We start from the raw sequence: 15,246 nt of genomic DNA on the forward strand, positions 1-15,246 counted from the left end.
TTGGTACTTAATACAAGTTATCTGTAGACTCTGATTGAATTGGATGATAAGGCCAGGACTCCTTCTTCCAGGTTAGTCTCTGCCATCCTTTAATCCCTCATCTTTATCCCTCTATACCCCCTCTCTACACCCCCTAGTAGGTCCCATCTAATGGATCCGGAGTGAGAGGAAGCCCAGAGAAGTGAGTTTGCATGGAGGGAAAAACAGAAGGAATGGAGAGTGCTCATGAATGTCAGGTGACAGCAGAGACTAAACGTGGAAGAAGGAGTCCTGGCCTTGTCATCCGATTCAGTCAGAGTCTACAGATAACATGGGGGTGGTAACTGTTCACCTAATTACCTGTCATGTGACCCAGCTAGATTACTGTCCCCTCTGTACCCCTGGCTACACATGTCTGCCCTGCGAATGGTACTACAGGATCAAAGTACCAGAACTGATGTCAGAAGGAGGAGGAAAAACATCCCATAAACACTGTCACCTCCAGGGTTGATGTAGGGAAGTCTCTGGAGCTCTGGGCCTGGATGTGATGTTGAGGAGGCCAGGGAGGTGGGGGTGATAGTGGGCTCGCGATTTTAACCATCCTTTTTTGAAAAATATTTTATTTATTTTTATTTATTTGGCTGCAGCATGGGGGATCTTTAGTTGCCGCATCTTAGTTCATCCATATTGTGGCGTATATCAGAACTTCATTTTCTTTTTATGGATGAATAACAGTCCATTATCTGTGTGTACCACATTTTGTTTATCCATTGATATGTTGATTGACATTTGGGCGGTTTACCCCTTTTGGCAATTGTGAGTAATGCTGTGATGAACACTGGTGTACCGTTGTATGTTTGAGTCTCTGTTTTCAGGTTTTCTTTGGTATACACCCAGGAGTGGAATTGCTGGGTCATATGGTAATTATACGTTATCTTTTTGAAGAACTGCCAAACTAGTTGATATTCTTAGTTTTTAAACAGGGGGCTCTGCATTTTCATTTTGCACTGGGCTCTGCAAGTTGTTTCCATGGTCTGGCTTGCCAGGGCTACTGTCGGATATCAAAGAAAGTGAAAATGAAGTCATTCAGTTGTGTCCGACTCTTTGCAACCTTGTGGACTGTAGCCCACCAGGCTCCTCTGTTCATGGGATTTTCCAGGCCAGAATACTGGAGTGGGTAGCCATTTCCTTCTCCAGGGGATCTTCCCCACCCAGGGATCGAACTCGGGTCTCCCACATTGCAGGTGGACTCCTTACCATCTGAGCCAGCAAGGATCCCATTCAGATGTCAAAGTATAAGGCATATTTGAATCACCTCTCCCGTGGGTGGTTTAGCATGTGTCACTTCTGTTTAACCAGAAATTAGCCACCACACCTACCCTGTACTCCTGTGGACAAACATTTTTTTTTAACTGCTATCACTGTTATATTTTTATTATAATAAGTATTATTATAGCTGCAAAACTCTATGTGATATACATGTTAAGCTTTTAGTTTTTTTCTATTCTTTTGCAAATTCTTTTCCCATTGAGGCTATTACAGAATACTGAGCAGAGTTCCCTGTGCTATACAGTGGTCCATGTTGCTATACCTATTTTAGGAATGTTTTTGTTCAGTCGCTAACTCGTGTCCGATTCTTTGCGACCCCATGAACTGCAGCATGCCAGGCTTCCCTGTCCTTCACTATCTCCCGGAGTTAGTAGCAGTGTATATATGTCAGTCCCAAACTCCCAGTTCATTCCTCCCCCCAGTCTTTCCCTCTGGTAACTGTAAATTCATTCTCTAAGTCTGTGTTTCTGTTTCTGCCTTGTAGATAAGTTCTTTGTATCATTTTTTTTAAGATTCTGCATATAAGTGGTATCATATGAAATTAGCCGCCACACGTAGCCTAGAGCCCACTTAAGTTTGCTGTACTCCTGTGGACAGACATGGTTTTTACTTCTTGTCACAGGGTGGAAGGAGAATGGTTTACTTAAGGTCATTGACTTGAGGCCTGAACACATCCATGTCCACCAAGCTTACTTACGTCTGTATTAATGTGCTGCTGCTGCTGCTAAGTCACGTCAGTCGTGTCCGACTCTGTGCGACCCCATAGATGGCAGCCCACCAGGCTCCGCCATCCCTGGGATTCTCCAAGCAAGAATACTGGAGTGGCTTGCCATTTCCTTCTCCAATTAATGTGACTAGTACCATGCAGTCCTCACTGACGACTTGATTCCCCTGTCTTTACCAACATGATTTAATGATTGTAGAAACACTTGCCCAAGAAGGTAAAAGCTGTAAATAATTTTATGGTTTTAGGAACTTCTCTTAAACCCACTTAAAACTGCTTAGCTTTTCAGCAGATAACATCAAATGACTGTTAACACACCTTGCTTTGCCCACAATCCTGAACTATTACATCAAGAACCTACACAATCCTAATGAAGCCCCACCTTCAACCTGATAAATAACCTGCCTGACTCAGAGACACTGTTGAGACTGCTGAGTACTGACCTCTGTTACTGCTGGGAGCTTTGCTGTATCAACAGGTTGTCTTGGTGATCTATTACGGGAGCCTGTATTTAATCAGCAACAATTTTATTAAAAAAAAAAAAACATTAAACACGTAAATTTATGTATTTATTTTTGGCTGCACTGTGTCTTTATTGCTGCATGTGGGCTTTCTCTGGTTGTGTCGAGCTGGGACTGCCCTCTATTTGCGGTGCACAGGCTTCCCACTGCAGTGGCCTCTCTTGCTGCAGAACATGGGCTCTAGGGCTTCAGTGGTTATGGTGCGTGGGCTCAGTAGTCGCAGCCCGGGGGCTTAGTGGGATTGAAGGCATGTGGAATCTTCCCTGACCAAGGATCAAACCCGTGTCCCCTGCACTGGCAAGTGGATTCTTAACCACTGGACTGCCAGGGAAGTCCACAATTTTACTTTCTGCATGATGCAGTTGCTCCAATCTTATATGACCCAATATCCATCCATCTGATCATCCATTCATCCATTGATTTATTCACTTAACTGTTTATTGAGTGCCTACTATGCATTAGGCATCCTTAGACACTAGCTCCATGATACAGCTCTTGTTTCTAGAAAGTTTACTCTGGTTTAATGCTTCTATTGGAGAAAGTGGGGAATAAGAGCCACTTTCAACTTGAATCTATTTGAAAATAGAACTTTCTGCAGCAAACAGGCTGGATCCCTTTTAAAATCTGGATTTCTGGACTTTCTAGGGGGGAGGAAAAACTTTTCCACTACCCTCTTATGTTCAATACTCAAGGGCCTACGAATTTAAACAGCAAAAGACAGATTATAAGGAGAAAAGGAAGACAAATTTTATTAATATTTTACATGGATTTCACAGAAAAAAAGTGAAACTCAAGGTAGACTTGATTCGGGGATTTATACATCATTTTCAACAAAGGAAAGGAGGTCTGGGCTTCTAGGGATGATACTTTGTGGAGAAGTGACGAAGAAATGTAAGGGGGAAACTAATGGAAGATAAGAGTTCTTTTTTTTTAAGATTATAGATTTATTTCTTTATTTTATTTTTGGCTGTACCAGGTCTTCATTGCTGTGCAAGCTTTTCTCTAGTTGCAGTAAGAAGGGAGCTACTCTCCAGTTATGGTTACTTGGGTTCCTCATTGCAGTGGCTTCTCTAGTTGCAGAGCACGGATTCTAGGTGCAAGGGCTTCAGTAGTTGTGGCACATGGGCTTAGTTGTTCCATGGCATATGGGATCTTCCCAGACCAGGGATTGAACCCATGTTCCCCGAATTGGCAGGAGAATTCTTTACCACTGGACCACCAGAGAAGTCCAAGGGTTATTTTAACAAGGTCTGTTTATGCAGATTCGTCTTGGTGATGACTCTGTCTTGGTAATAAGAATCTCTTTCTAGTACAGGAGGAGGGAAACCTTCCCCAAGGGAATTTTATGCCCTGCTTTTAGGCAGAAAAGGGGAGGGAAGAGAACTCATTTAGCACTGTGTTGATTCTCACTTGCCTTCAGTTTATAATCAGTAATAATCCTGATGCCAAAGTGGTGTATTTGGGAATGGCATATCGTGGTCCCTTTGACTTGATCTTTAGAAGGCAGGGCTGCTAGATGGTCTCAGGGTGAGTTTGTCACTCCTAATGATTACCTGACTTGTCAGTGCTGTCTTGTTACCTCTAAGGTGCGTCTTGTTTCCAGGTACCACCTGTGCAGCCAGTGTGGAGACAGAGCCTAGGGGCTAGAAGCAAGAAGGTGGCCCAATCCCCTGGCATGGCCCTTTCAAGCCAGGAGTCCAGTTGGTGAAATGACCCACCGGCCCTTCCCGGGAGATCTCCCAGAGGGCTATTTGCCAGGATATATAATCAGCCTGGTGAGAAAGGGGCCCTATCAGAAGCTTTGCCAAGAGCTATGACCTGCCAAACCGGTTTGTGAAGCAGCTCCAGCCACTTCGGGGAGGACTGTTATATGTCTCAGTTCTGTTCAGTTCAGTTCAGTCGCTCAATCGTGTCCGACTCTTTGCGACCCCACGAATCGCAGAACGCCAAGCCTGCTATGTGTCTGGATGAACACAAATCTGGACTCTCAAACTGTTCTCTGCGTGTTCAGTTTTCTTTTCACTGAAGATGCACTTTCACTTTTCTTCCTTTTTTATCTTTTCTGCAGCCACTCGAGTCGCTGCAGCCCAGCCTGTTTATCTTGTGAGCTGCAGAGGCACTCACAGCCCCCGCTGCGGCTCCGTCCCCGGGTGATTGCATCTCTCCTAGGTAATGGGGTTTTTGACCAGCCTTTTGTGTCATGCCAAGCCACAATGGGACAGGAATGTTCTCCCCTTATTTTCATCAGACGCTTTTATTTCCTGAGCTGTTTTATCAAGTGGGCCTGTTTCTGATTTTGCTCCTGGTTAGGAAAGGGGCCCGGGGTTCAAGGAGATCAGATGCCCTGTAGTGTTGATGGGGCTTTAAAAGAAACCAGAGTCCATCACGTGCTGAGCCCAGGGCCAATGCAGTGCTGCCTCCCAAGAGGCCAATCAATTTCAATTAAGGAGATTAAAAGCCCGGAGCACAGGGAGGGGTGGTCACGGGTTTCTGAATGCCTTGCTGCTCCAGCAGCCTGAAAGCAGGCCGCGGGCCCCAGAAGCGCTGGACGGTGTCCTCTGGGTCAATGGCAAGACAGCAGTGAGGGGTCAATGCCAAAAGAGAGCTGGCTTTAGGGACTCAATGATTCTTCAGGGGGCCCTACTGGCATATGGGGCAGGACTGACCTGTTAGTGTCCTCAACCCCATTAAGTATCCAGTCCCAAGTCACTGGGCTGTCACAACACCACACCACCCCTACTTCCAGATGGAACCACCCCAGGATCCCTGCAGCTGCCTCTGACCTGCTGTCCAGATTGGGGGGCAAGCCTTCTGCGGCTTTTGGGTGGAGACCTGGTTCTTCTGGTCTGGACCCTCCTTCTCTGTTGGGCGTCCCAGAGGCTCTGGGTCTGCCTCTCTCACTAGCTGCTCAGGCATCCTAAAGGCCACACCCCAAAGGGTAAGCACAGAGGCCAGGGCAGGAAGTCTGGTGAAGGAGAAGGGCCTTTGGTATCACACAGATCCAGGGCTGAGCCGCCTCTGCCTCTTGCACTACGTTGACCATGAGTCAGCACTTGACCACCCTGTGCTTGTTTTTTTTTTTTTAAGCCCAGTGGACACCCCAAGTCATCCCGCACCCAAGTGAGGCACCCAAGTGAGCCTCCTTCCATGTTTATAAAGAGGAGCTTATTCCCCACCCCTGGCCTCATGAGGTTTGCCAGACCCACAGGAGGTACTTTATGTACATAAACCATCCCTGATTGCATGACCCAATGTTTGCAGGTCAAAAATTACACTCAGCTCTCAGATCTGGTGATTTTTGTTCAGAAGCCAATATATCAACAACATCACGAGAATTTGATGAATGTGCTTTGTCCATTGTAAATGCTAGGTGGGTGTTAAAGGACGGGACCGGACGACCGGAACCATGGGAGGAAGAGCAGGCAGGCTGCAGGAGAGGAAGGAGGAAGGAACCACAGGAGAGGGTGTGGCGTGAGGCCGATGGAAACCACAGCTATCTGTTGGGCAGGAAAGAGAAACCAGATACAGCTTCCTGGGCAATGGAACTTCAGAGACAAGCACAGAGTTTGCTGTCAACTCCAGGAGGCTGAAGCCACCATTCCCGCAGCCTTTGGGGGTGAGTTTATCTCAGAGGACTGGCTGTTTGTCAGGGCTTGGGTCTCTTCCTTCTCTTGGCTGTTTACCTTCTTGCTACTTTCCTATTAACAGTACAGCCTGGAAAATGAAGGGAGCAGGAAGGGAGGCTCATTTCAGTCCATTTGGCTTCTTGTTTGATTATCTAAAGGACCGGATGGCTGCTGCAGAAAGTGACTTCATCGAGGATGGGGTCGCAGGGCTCCAAGCCCTCATGCGGAGCCAGGCACAGGGCGGGTCATGGGCTTACACCACCCCTGTCGGTAATGGCAGGGCCAGTCTCCTGCTGTCCTGCTACAGCCCCCAGCCTGCTTCCATTCCTGACCTACTGCTCCCAGGATAATTGAGAAATGAGTGATGGGAGCTGCAGGCTTCTGCTGGTTGTCGAGAGCTGTGATAGCTGCTCATAAACTTCTACAGTGTCTGCACTTTCCTCTAAAACAACAGCACGGTCAGCCTTGTGCATGTTTGTGTTGTATAAAAATGACCTCACTCTTTTTTTTTTTTGGCCATACTGCATGGCTTGTGGGATCTTAGTTCCCTGACCTGGGATTGAACCCAGGCCCTCAGCAGTGAAAGCGTGGAGTTCTAACCACTGGACCACCAGGGATGTCCCAAAGACCAGTTTTCTTATTTGCGATGAGATTTGATTGCAAATAAGATAAAAAGCGAGATGCTTTTATAACACACAAGCCTGTTTCTTTTTTATGATAGGGCTCCATGGACCTAGCACTGCTGGTGAATTGGCGTGGATGCCGCTAAGTGCTGCGCTCATTCTTGCGATCTGTCTCTATCCCATTCTGGAGCAGTGACCAAGCCCTCAGGGGCCTCCTGCTGCAGACAACCCTTTCAGGGAGGCTGTTTAGAGCCCCACAGAAACCGTGCCACCAGCCACGGAGCAGTGCTGCCTGAAGCAGAGAGCAGAGAGCCTGAGTCAGAGAGCAGAAGGCAAAGTTGCCCGCTTCCCCAACTTGTGAGCTGTGTGAATTTGGGTCGAGCACTTAACCGGTCTGTGCCTCAGTTACTGCATCTAGCAAATGCAGGCGATGGTAGCTGCCCCTCCTCAGGGAGACTGTGAAGACTAAGTGAGATGGTGCCTGGCAAGCACTTCACATGGTGCCTTGTTAGTCTGTCCTCTTCCTTCTTTAGAAAAAGGGCCCCAGTGGAGAGGCAGGACCCTGCCCCATGAAAGAGGGACGCATGCCTAAAAAGAGCAAAGGGGCCTCTTTCACAAAATCATAGGATGTCTGAACAGAAGGTCTGGGTGGATGCAACTTCTGGGAACCCAGCCAGGAGTGAAGTCTTCCCTGGAGAAAATTTCCCCAGCAAGAAGCCCTGGAGCAGGAAAGCTAGGATGACCAGACTAGTTGACCAAATTCAAATTTCAAATCCTGCGTTCAGACTTGCCGAGGGATGACATCCTGACCAAAGAGAAGACTGATCTCCGTGGAATCTAAGATAAGAATCTAAGATAAAACATGACACACGTGAGCACCAAACAGTTGGTGTATCTGTGGTTTCTGGGTTTTGCTCAGTAAACCTCAAAGGCACCATCCTCAGGCATTGAGATGAATGTCAGGAGACCAGGGGCCTCTGACACTGGGCCATCAGCACCAAAGTGGTAGCAGAGGCACCTGTGTCCATTTGCTCAGACTGCTATAATAAAGTCCCATGGACCGGGATGCTTAAACAACAGAAATTTCTTGTCTCATGTTCTGGTGGCTGGAAATGTGAAATTGAGGTGTGGACAGGGTTTGTTACTTCTAAGGGAGATAAGGGAATGGTCTGTTCCAGGTCTCTCTCTTTGTCTTGTGGGTGGCCATCTTCCCCCGTGTTTTTTTTTTTTTAATTTTTCATTTATTTATTTTTGACTGCTCTGGGTCTTTGTTATTGCGCACAGGCTTTCTCTTGTGGTGTGTGGGCTTCTCACTGCAGTGACTTTCTTATTGTGGCTCACCAGCTCTCGAGCTCGGGCTCAATAGTTGTGGCCCACGGGCTTTAGTTGCTTAGTGGTATGTGGGATCTTCCTAGACCAGGGATTGAACCCGGGTCACCTGCATAGCAGTTAACCACTGGACCACCAGGGACGTCTTCCCATCCCCTCCCCATGTCTGCATCGTCTTCCTTTTGTGCATGTCTGTGTCCAGATTTCCCCTTCTTACAAGAACACCAGTCATATTGAATTAGGGCCCACCCTAATCATGTCACTTTAAATTAATTACCTCTTTAATGGCCCTCTCTCCAAATGCAGCCACATTCTGAGGTACTTGGGATGTAGGGATCCAGCATATGAATTCTGGGGCCAGTTCAACCCATTGCAGTCTTTTACCAACTGGTCTGAACTTCATCAGCAGAGAAATAATGGGTGAGCCTGTGTTTTCCCAGATTTCTCCCACTTTTAAGCAGATTAAGGTTCAGCCTAGAATCGTGCATTGACCTGCCAAATGCAACTGAATGTGTAACTTAGACCATGTCATCTTTCCAGGTTAACATTTATTTATAAACCGCAGGTAATAAAAATAACATCTATTTGTCTCCCTCAGAACACTTAAGGTGTTCTGAGCCTTAAATTATGGATGCAGCAATTATGCTTTTCAGAACCAAGCATTATCAGTCCTTAGGACAGACGACTCAGGCAAACCAGCCAGCAGCACCAGCAGCAGCACAAAACAACCTTTCAGACCCACACGAGAGGACAAGATTGTAATGCCTCCGTGACAGCATTGCTTTATTGATGCAAGGCAAGGAAAACTACATTAGATTCTATTGATTCTCTTGGAGATCTAATAATATGCTTTATTCAGATCTTATTCACATCCCTTTTCCTCCACAGGGCTGTCTCAGGAGCTGAAATGGGCCAGTTACAAACAGAATTGGTTCTGCTGTCATAGAAAACCACAAAAGCATATGTGTTTTCAGACACAAAAGCTACCACACTTTCTTTGGAAAACAAGGCACAGGTGAAAAAAAAAAAAATCTCACTTCTAAACAGAATGGAAAGCATGGCTAACTTGAGATTTATTTAATTACAGTGTCTTTCTCCGGGCTAATCAGTTTTAAAACCCATTCATATTGGTGCCGATGAGCCAATAAAAGATCCAGAAGAAAAGAAGTATTATATCAATGCAGAGAAACAAGGTTGTTTTTTTTAAAGCATTGAATTAATGTTTACACCACTGAGTCAGATTATTTATACATAGGCTACAGGTTTTGCATCTCCAGAATTTGTTGGCACTTAGAATATGATAAATTGTACCTGACTGACTTGTGAAAAATCATCTCGAGAAAGATTTTTCCCCCTGGGAAAATATGGAAATGACACATGGTGTGTACAGCCAGAAACAGCGAAAGGAAAGGAGGGTTTTGAGCTGTCACAGTGGATGGTTAAGAATTTCAGCTTTGGGGCAGAAGTTTTGCTCAAGTCACATTACCTCAAAACCTGATCGTCTTCATCTCTAGATTAGGTTCCAAGTTCAGGTATTTCTGTATATATTCAATGGGATAGGGACTTTCCTGGTGGTCTAGTCATTAAGAATCCACCTGCCAATCAGGGGCATGGGTTCGGTCCCCGGTCAGGGAACTAAATCCCACATGCCACGGGGCAGCATGCCGCAACTAAAGAAGCCTGAACATTGGATAGAAGACCCAGCACAGCCAAAAAAATTCAGTGGGGTAATGCATGCACAAAGTTCAACATTAACCTCCCAGAGGCCAAATAAGAATCCAGTAAATGCTAATGTCTCTATCATTATCAAAGGGAATCTTTGCATGCTTTATCTCTCATCTGGAAAAAATTCACAAAAAAGGATTAAATTTGTTGGGGGAAAAAAGGTGAATCTTGGGTCCCCCTTAGCACATGTGCACTCCATCCTTTCTAAAAAGTGAAGTTTGTAAGTTTACAGGTTTTAGGGAGAAAGGGAAGCAACCAGAATGCTCCTACATTACTGGTGGGGATGTCAAAGGTCACAGACCTTTTGGAAACTCTTTTGTGGCTCCTCAACAGTTAAACATAGATACAGCCCAGAAGTCCCACTCCTAGGTGTATACTCAGAAGTGAAAACATGCGTTCATATAAAAACTTGTTCATAAATGTTCATTTCAGGATTGCTGAAGTGAAATGTTAGTTGCTCAGTCACATCTGACTCTTTGCGACCCCGTGGACTGTGGCCTCTGGGCTCCTCTATCCATGGGATTCTCCAGGCAAGAATACTGGAGTGGGTAGCCATGCCCTTTTCCCGGGGTTTCTCCCAATCCAGGGATCGAACCCGAGTCTCCTTCACTGCAGGTGAATTCTTTATAGCTGAGCCATCTGGGAGGCCCTAGAAAGACACAGCTCAATTGTCTATTGACATGATAGACAGATAAAATAGATTTAATAAAAATGTTGAACAGCCATACCATGGAATTTTATTTGGCAACAATAAGGTGTGGACATAAGCTACAAGTGGATCAAACTTGAAAACATGATTCTAGTTGTGAAGAAACCAGTCACAAAAGGCTACGTACTGCATGACTTCATTCATATGAAACATCCAGAATAAACAACTCCATAGAGACAGAAAGGAATTAGTGATTGCCTGGGGCTGGGAGGGAAGGCAGGTATGGGGAGTGATTGCTAATGGATATAAGGTATTTTTGTTTGGTTTCGTTTATCTTCATATTTACTAATATTTGTTTGGCTGTGCCAGGTCTTAGTTGTGGCATCCCGGAACTTCAGTCTTCATTTGTGGCATGTGGGATCTAGTTCCCTGGTTCTTCAGGGATCAAACCCAGGTCCCTTGCATTGGGAGCACAGTCTCAGCCACTGGACCGCCAGGAAAGTCCCCAGGGTTCCTTTTTGCAATGATAAAAATTTTCTGGAATTAGATAGTTATGATGGTTGTACAGCTTTGTGAATAGTCTCTAAAACACTGAACTGTACCTTCTAAAATGGTGAATTTTGTGGTTTACCAATTGTATCTGGAAAAAAATCAGTGAATGGTTAATGTGGAAAAAAAGAAGATAGAGAAGCCAATATTGTCATTGTAGCATCCAGAGATAATCACTGCAAATGCTTTGATGTAGATCCTTCCAGACTGATGTAAATATATATATATCAAAAAATAATAATAAAATGGTGTCATACTGTACATACTGTTGAATGAAAGTTTTGCTTTTTTTGTATTACTGTCACTTTTCAATATTAAGAAATTGCCTCTCTAGACATAGGTGGCATCTGACTCTGAATCTTCTCAAATGTCTTGCCTTTCCACTTCCCTCTGCCAAACTGTGTTTCTTCTCTTTCCAGAGTCTTCTTAGGACTTTGCAAACAAATCTGTTCACCTTGGCTCACCAAAATGTGTTCAGTGCTTGCTGTCACAGCTTGACCTATGTTACAAGCTCTGTCATTCATATCCATGATTTCAGTGGAATTGATCCCTAAATCCATATTTTTACCTTGGCCTCTACCCCTTATACTAGACCTTTATCTCCAAATGGCTACTAGAAATTCCCACTTGGACATTCATCACTGACACTATCATAAGACTAAAATCGAACTCATTATACTTTTTAGGCCTCTGGCTGGGCACAAAAGAAGATGTGAATTATGAATTTTGAAATGGAGGTTCATGCCCACACTTAACCTTTCTCATTCAAGCCAAGCTTCTTACAAGCCATGGAAGCCTACCCTAGCTAACTTAGAAAAGGTTGATTTGGAGGGAGACAGGGTGGCTCACACCATGGTCAAGAAGAGAAGGCCAGGGAACCAGATTTGGAAAAAGGGCAGGTAAATGGCCTCCCAGGGCCTGCACGGCAGTGACAACAGTGATGTTGGGCCCTGAGCACAGTCTGGGCTGCTGTCTGCTGGCTGGGATGCTAATGGTCCTCATTTACCTCAAGTAATTCCTCAGAGTGCAGAGAGGAGTCGGATATGGGACAATGTAAAGAAAAACAAACTCCTGTCCACACAGTCTGGGATTCCTTAAACCAAGGAAAACAGAAGTAATTTTCCTCCCCACCTCATGGGATTGTAAGAAAGAGCTGGTGTGTTGGAAGATAGTTTGTGAACCACGGGGTCCCTCTACAAAGTGTTCCTTACTTTGTGTACCTCTGTTCCCCCTCAGGGCTTCCATATTCCCTCAGTGTCCCCAGACCCCCCCTCACAGCCCCCACATCCACTCACTGATCCCCATCCCACTCATGGCCCCCATATCTAAGCCATAAAGTCTTGCCTATAATTCCTTCTTCACCCAGCTGTCCTTTATCATCTTCATTGGCCCTTAGAATTCAGCTGCAACAGTGAAAATCAGTCGCTCCCAAGCTTGATGATACATTAGACTCACCTGGGGCAGTAACTGCTTCAGAGGAGCCGTGAGGAGACCTCCGGAGCTGTATTTTCAAAAAACTGAGGAAATCACAGCAGGAACAGACCCACTGACCCACCGACGGAAATCTACAAATTGAGCTTGTGACACGGCGGCGCACTAGCCCTCAGTGAAAGGGTTCTGTATTGAAACGTTTGTAAGATGTAGCCTGCGACGTACCCCTCCAGAGATTCACAATTGAAGAGGTCCTGCAGGTAAGATACCTGTGAAACCATCCAATCCAGGACGTGTAAGACCTATGAGACTGCAACACTCTTTTGTCTGGGATATTGTGATTTATAGTAAGAAATAGGCCATGGTTTTCATCCTGTTTCTGGCAGAGAGCTTCCTGAACTCTAGGGATTTTCTAAGTGGTGATACCTCAAAGGTGTCTCTTGTTAACACTAGTGAGGTGACTTTTGGAGGCACATAAGGGTGGGGGCTGGTTGCCATGGAGTCTACCCTGTGATTGGAGGGTTGGAACTTTTAATCCCACCCCCTCTGACCCAGCAAAGAGGGGCCAGTGGCCAATGATGTAATCAATCATGCCTACGTAAGGCTGTCAAGCTATTAAAAATCAAAAGGAGGGGGTTAGAGAGCGTCTGGGTTGGTGAACACATGGAGGTGCTGGGACAGTGGTACCTGGAGGGAACATGGACTCTCTAGGCCCCCTTCCCTTTCCCTACACATCTTGTCAGTCTAGCTGTTCCTGAGTTACATCCTCTCCTGCTGGTGTAGTGAAATGAAAGTTGACACAGTGGACGTGAGTTTGAGCACACTCCAGGAGATAGTGAAGGACAGGGAAGCCCGGCATGCTGCAGTCCTTGGTGTCACAGAGTCAGACATGACTTAGTGACTGAACAGCAATAACAATGATCCGGTAAGTAAAATGTTTCTATGAGCTGCTCTCGCAAATGACTCGAACCTGAGAAAGCTGTGGCAACCTCTGGTATATAGCTGGTTGATCAGAAGCATAGGTGACAACCTGGACTAGTCTTAGTGGAGCAGCGGCAGTCTTATAGGACCAAGCCCCTAAGCTGTGGGATCTGATGTTATCTCTGAGTAGAGACTGTCAGAGCTGAGTGGATTTGCAGGATGCCTGACTGGGGTCCTGAGACTTACCTGTTGGTGTGGGTGCTAGAACCCATTTAGTCCCATAACATGTATTAAAAGTTCTACCTAGAGAAAATTCTGAGAAATATACTTCTACTTTGGGGAAACCCTGGCCTATAGAATCTGTTTGGAATTAGTTACTCTAGTTTCCAAGGTTTTTGACCACTTGGCTGCAAGATTTACCTCCTCCCATGTCTCTGTATATACAGTCAGCCCTGGGTGTCTGCAGGGGATGGGTTCTAGGAAACCCCGCAGATACCAAAATCCTTGCTTGCTCAAGTCCCTTATATAAAATGGCCTGCTGCTGCTCTTGCTGCTGCTAAGTCACTTCAGTCGTGTCCGACTCTTAGCGACCCCATGGACTGCAGCCTACCAGGCTCCTCCGCCCATGGGATTTTCCAGGCAAGAGTACTGGAGTGGGTCGCCAGTGCCTTCTCTGATAAAACGGCCTAATGGTTGCATGCTGCTGCTAAGTCCCTTCAGTCGTGTCCGACTCTGTGCGACTCCATAGACAGCAGCCCACCAGGCTCCCCCGTCCCTGGGATTCTCCAGGCAAGAACACTGGAGTGGGTTGCCATTTCCTTCTCCAGTGAATGAAAGTGAAAAGTGAAAGTGAATTCACTCAGTCGTGTCCGACTCTAAGCGACCCCATGGACTGCAGCCTACCAGGCTCTTCTGTCCATGGGATTTTCCAGGCAAGAGTACTGGAGTAGGGTGCCATTGCCTTCTCTGAATGGTTGCATATAACCTACCTAATGCCATTAATACCTAACACAATGTAAATGAAATGTAAATAGCAGGCCAGGCATGGGGCAAATTCAAGTTTTGGTTTTGGGAACTTTCTGGATTTTTTTTTCCTGAATATTTTCTATTGGCAGTTAGAGGAACCCGAGGATCCAGAGTTCCTGGAGCTTGTCCAGCTTCTGTAATTGTGCTGTGATGTCCTACACCCTCATCTACCCCTGAAAAGCAGGGATCACATGTTGGATACCTTAGTCCCCTTTCCTGGGGCAGGACCCCCTGCTGTAGTGGCCTGGTAAATAGCTGTCAGTTTTCTGAATGTCTTTTGGGGTTTGTGGGTTTGGTTTCTTCTCCAGCTGATGCTGCCCAACCTCCTGGGCATCATGTCTGTGGGATTCAGGGTCATCTTGGAGGGCAGAGTGCTAGTCAAGGCCGTGGAGTGGGTTATGTGACTGTCCAGGGCAACCACAGAAGGGATGGAGGGGAGGTCCAGAATGAACACACACTGAGCAAGTGGCCCACTTGCTCCCTCCACACTGGAGGGAGTGGCCAGCTAAGCATGTGGCCCAAGGGAGTGAGGGTTCTGGGGTTAGTCCCTGCCCTTTAGGGGCCTCTGTCCAGCAGCTAAAATAGAGAGGGCCCAGGTCTGAACTTCTTCACATGCTTGTCCTGCCTCCAACCAGCCACTGGGGGACTGGCACCTCCAGTAGCTTCTGAGATTAATACCTCCTGGTTTCCTCCGATCAGAAGGCCAGGGGCAGTGATCCTAGCCCAGGGAAAGTACTGAATCCACCCTGACTTGTTAAGGGAGCAAATTCACACTGTTGTCCTTAGTCACTAGTTGCTGGTTGTCCACGTTGTG

At 46.2% G+C, this 15,246-nt stretch overlaps 1 long non-coding RNA gene across 1 annotated transcript; it reads left to right on the top strand.

Annotated features, from left to right (window-relative positions):
• The first annotated feature begins 3,554 nt into the window (after window positions 1–3,554).
• LOC101907540 (uncharacterized) lies at window positions 3,555–11,315 on the top strand. The gene is made up of 2 exons (XR_009496857.1): window positions 3,555–4,722; window positions 5,924–11,315. It is a non-coding gene; the product is annotated as an uncharacterized lncRNA (long non-coding RNA).
• The last annotated feature ends 3,931 nt before the right edge of the window (window positions 11,316–15,246 follow it).

Source organism: Bos taurus, chromosome 13 (assembly GCF_002263795.3).
Source record: "Bos taurus isolate L1 Dominette 01449 registration number 42190680 breed Hereford chromosome 13, ARS-UCD2.0, whole genome shotgun sequence".
NCBI lineage: Eukaryota > Metazoa > Chordata > Mammalia > Artiodactyla > Bovidae > Bos > Bos taurus.